This window comes from Apium graveolens, chromosome 11 (assembly GCF_009905375.1).
Source record: "Apium graveolens cultivar Ventura chromosome 11, ASM990537v1, whole genome shotgun sequence".
NCBI lineage: Eukaryota > Viridiplantae > Streptophyta > Magnoliopsida > Apiales > Apiaceae > Apium > Apium graveolens.
The window spans coordinates 93,868,417-93,873,495 of NC_133657.1; the positions used below are offsets into that span (position 1 = coordinate 93,868,417).

At 36.3% G+C, this 5,079-nt stretch overlaps 1 non-coding gene across 1 annotated transcript; it reads left to right on the forward strand.

Annotated features, from left to right (window-relative positions):
* Positions 1-4,741: 4,741 nt before the first annotated feature.
* On the forward strand, positions 4,742-4,848 carry LOC141699152 (small nucleolar RNA R71). The gene has a single exon (XR_012565635.1). It is a non-coding gene; the product is annotated as a small nucleolar RNA R71 (small nucleolar RNA).
* The last annotated feature ends 231 nt before the right edge of the window (positions 4,849-5,079 follow it).

The window sequence follows — 5,079 nt, forward strand, 5'->3', positions numbered from 1 at the left end:
CTTATTTGACCGTACAATGAATGAGGTCCCAAAAGACTTATGCAATAATACCTATGTAGCGAGCGTTAGGTTAGTGGATCCCAGACTATAAAAGCCTTAGGTCACTAGGCACAAAGTCCCCTAGAACTTAATAACTCGAGTATTAAAGAGCTCAATCTTGATCAATTATGCATAAACACATACTTTTTTTTCTTTTTTTCTCTTTTTTCTTTTTTTTCAATAATTTCTGAATGAGTGTGTTTCGCTCCATCTCATTCAACCCTAGACTACTCATAAAAATATGAGCCGGCTACTAGCCATTTGACGCCTAGCCTTACAACAACTAGCAATGAAATCCAAGTTTTTCTCCAGATAAAAAAAATCAGTGTTTTTACGTCATTACGAGAATATCACAAATTCTAAATATAACCAAGTGATTAAATCTCAACAACAAACAAGTATGATCATGATCTATATCAAAAGCAACCCTATAAGACTTTATGAAATTATTTGTTTCTCGCATGCAAATCAATTCATTAGGACTTAAACATCCCTCTATTCGTCATCACCACACTCAAATCAACATCAACTTATCAAATATCATAGTTCATCTTAAGGGATCATGCTAAATATGCATGCAAATGCTATAACGACTCGTGTAATCTTTTTGAATTATTTAATTATGCAATTATGGAAATTATTGAATAAATAAAATATGTGTGTTGGTTGACTGCTATGTGTTGTTTGACTATTATTCATATATGATTTATAGTGTGCCGGGTTGTCCGCATGATTAATTAAGGAATGGTATTGAATTGTTTCACTTTTAAAAGTGGATTTAATGCAAATTTATTTGTATAAATATTTGAAGTATCTCTAAATTTTTTTTTATGGTTTTATAATTACAATAATTATTTTTAGGATTTTATAAAATTGAGAAATCAATATTTCATTAATTATTTATCTTTAAATGATTTTCTGAGTATGTTTAATGGTAAAATCCATATTTAATTCTAAAATTCTTCAAAAATTATGAAACTCATATTTATATAAGTTTGGAATATTCTGAGAATTTTAAAAATATTTTGGAAATTTTTGGGGTTAATTTCACCCGCACGTTGTTTCGGTTATTTGTTAAAAGCGGGTATGAATTGCGTTTCAATAATTATTTTAAAAATTACGAGAATTATGTTTTGTTAGTTTCAGAATAATTAGGAGATTTTAATATTATTTTGGTATTATTTGGATTAAAATTTAGTCACCCATGGTATCGTATAATCGATTAAAAACGATACAAGAAGATGTTTGCAGCCAGGAAGTCTATACGTGTCAATTAATTGAACACGTGTTGAACAGAAAGGTTATACACGGGTACATTCGAGTTATTCGTACAAAACCTCATCTATACACACACCTATAATTTTTTCTCTCTCCAGAAATCTCTCATCCCTCCTTGATCAATCTCTCTCCGTTTTCTTCTCTCAATCTCTCATCTCTTCCTTACTCTCGATTTCTTTCCCTCTTTCCACTAATTTCCCTTTCTGGTGAGTTGCTCCGGCCACCTTGGTCCTTCTTTTTTTTCTTCTGGCTGCCCTGTTGCCGCCGGTTTCCGGCAAGGTAACAACGGTGATGTGTGCGTTGTTCGATTGTGTGGACTGTATATGCGTGTATTGTGTGTATATACAGGTGAGTGTGTGTGTGGGGTGGCTATGTTTTGGCCGCCGTTGCTGTCTCCGGCGACCCGCTATTTGGTCGTTTCCTTTCTATTCGTGCGTGTGTGCGCGTGGCTGTGTTGGTTTTATTGCTGCTTGGTTCAGTTGATTCCAAATTAAAATTTTTGTTATTTATGCAGGGATTTTTCTTGACTAATTTCATGAAATAAAATTTATCGTGCGGAAACAATTATTAATTAATCGGTGAAAATTCGCGATGGAAACCCAATTTATGCGGGCACCCGCGAATTTTTGCCGCCGTCGGCGATGAGCCTCGGCGAGCCGACGGTGGACTGTGATGTTTATTCTGAGTCCTAATATTTTAAAATAAATAAATTAGTTCATGAGATTATCGTTGAAACGAGAATTTGATTTTACATTAAAGTCGAGTACGTAAATTAGTTGACGAATTGTGATTAGATTGATTGTTGAATTGAACTGGTGGTGGGAATTGTAGTTGTGAATTTGATTATTGTTGGTTTGACGTCGATTGATGTTTCGACGGGTAATCCGATAAACAAAGGGGACGCTGCCCGATTTCCGGGAAAATCAAACTACGGAAATACGGGAGCATATCCGAGGATTATCGGGACGTCGAGCGAGTATAAGTAAATACATATACACATGTTTTATACAGAACCTGATTGTATGTTGTGTTGTATATTTTGACCAAAACACAGTAACCCTAATTTCGTAAAATGACGAGTATGCGTATTTTCTGAAAATGAACACTAGATTGATTTCAAGAATGTGAACCTTAATTGTTGTTTGTGTTATTCTAATATGAATGATTACGAGTCGGGTTTGAATATCGTTGGATAAGAATTAGTATAGAGGATATGTCAAGCATACCTAGACGTCTAACGTATGATATTTCGGCCCTCTGGTTATAGCCGGGAACTTGAAAGTGGACGATGGACTAAAGATAACCTAGTGGTCAGTCGATGAACTCAGTAGAGTTTCAACAGAAAGACCTGAGTGTCGAAGTCGAATCCAATGGGATCTAGTGGTTAGACGTTGGAGCCTGAGCAGCAGAGCCGGCTCAGAGTTAATCAGTAATAGTTGTAAAGCCTTGTAAGGCAAGTACTTCCGAACTTTTCTTCAAGATTTATCGCAGTTATTTTTGAACTGTTTCATAATATGTCGCTCTTATTCAAAATAACTCTTGTTTATATTGCAAGTGCTTTAAACTATTTACCCTTGAACCCTGATTTTTCTTGATCATGAGCCGTAAGCCTTATTCTTTACAAACCGTCCTTTGTTGATCCTCAGACACCAAACCATACAAATATAATACTACTCTTCAAAGATATAATTACCAAACACCAAACACTGGAAGAAAATTGTTTGAAAACACAGAAACTTTTATACTCCAGCCATTCTTTATAACATCAAAGAACTATACCTCGAAAAATCATTATTTGTCTAATACCTGATTCTTTTACAGATTGAAAGCCGTTTCTTTTACATACCCTGATATACCCTTGTGATATTCATGAGTTTCCTTACATTTTATTCAAATGTTTAATCATCATTGATTATGATCCGGTGTTATCGAATTATATTGTTTATCATATTGAACTGCTTTAGGATTGGATAGTTTTTATATATGTGGACCAGATTCGTGGTCAGACCATACCAATGGTCAAGTTAGGCCAATGTGTGCCTTGGATCCAGTAATTAGAGCAGTGTTGTGTGCTTTGCTCGGGGTTAGTGCGTGACCGATCAGCAGCCTAACCTTGGTTTTAAAACTTCAAATGAATATCCAATTCTAATGGTTAGTTAAAAAGAAACTTGATTCATCTGAATCATTCCACTTGATCATTGTTTAATCTCAGATATTGTTATTATGACTTGCTGAGCTAGTTAGCTCACTCTTGCGAATCTTTTTATGTATTCTACAGTTAAAAGGGATACAGTTGATAGCGAGGTTTCCCAGTTCAATGTGCGAGCTAGAATTCCAGATTGAGTTGGATCGAGCTAGCAGAAGCTTGTGGCGGTAGTGAGATAGTAAGATTGTAAGAATAATTTTATTATCAATTGTAAGTTAAACTAGTTGGGATTTGGTACGTTGTAATAAAAATTAAGGTTGTGGCTTGTTTTCATACTTTAACCTATTGTGATCCGTGATTATGTGAAACAGGGTCATTGCAAATAATATTTCCTATACAGGTATATATTGTGCATGTGTTGTGGACCCCAAACTTCTGACCCGGGTTTGGAGGGCGCCACAAATGCAACTATATGAAATCACATAAAAATATACAAATATGTCCTAAATGAACAATCATGCAAAAATATGAATGAACTACAACTAAACATGCAATATGAATCTATATGAATCTATATGGACACACACACACTACTAATCCTTAATTTGCCCTATTTGGTTCTCCAGAGTCTTGATAGAAACAGCCTGGCTTTGGCAAATAAGAGCCTGGTTTTTGCACATAAGCCGTAACTCCTCCAATTCAGATTTTTCATTCGAAGATAGACATGGACCATGAGTTTGTTATTTTGGTGTAATTTGTTGTTGTAAACCAGGAGGGTTGAATAGCTTATTTCCAAACTGCTGGAATGGCTGTTGTATCGTATTCTATTTGTTTCTCCAGCTGAAGTTAGGATGATTCCAATTGTCAGGATGATAAGTGTCTGGAACTGGTTGATGCGATCTCTGAAAGTTGCTCACAAACTGAGCTGAGTCACTAGATATAGCACATTGCTCCGTCATATGCGAACCTGCACACAGCTCACAAACACTAATTATCTGCTTAACACCATAGTTAGCCAGAGAATTGATCTTCATAGACAACGCCTTTAGTTGAGCAGTGATAGGCGTAGTTGTATCCTCTTCAAGAACTCCTGATACCTTGCCCTGTGGACATCTCTGGGTTGGATACTGATATTCATTAGCAGCCATCAGTTCAATTAGATCATAAGCTTCCTCATAGCTCTTTGTCCATAATGCTCCTCCTGATGCTGCATCGAGCATGGGTCTGGACTGTGCTCCCAACCCATTATAAAAACAATTGATGATCATCCAATCAGGCCTTCCATGACGAGGACACTTCCTAAGCATCTCCTTGTAGCGCTCCCAAGCTTCACATAGAGATTCTCCCGTTTGCTGTACAAATTGAGTAATAGCATTCCTGAGTGCAGCTGTCTTCACATAGGGAAGAATTTAGTAAGAAACTGAGCAAGATCTTCCTAAGTAGTAATCGAACCAGCTGGTAGAGAGTGTAACCAGCTCTTAGCCTTGTCCCTCAGAGAGAATGGGAACAGTCTCAGCTTCACATCATCTTCAGAAACATCGTTGAACTTTAAGGTGTCGCATATCTCAATGAAATCCCTAATGTGCATATTGGGATCTTCAGTTGGAGATGTGGCG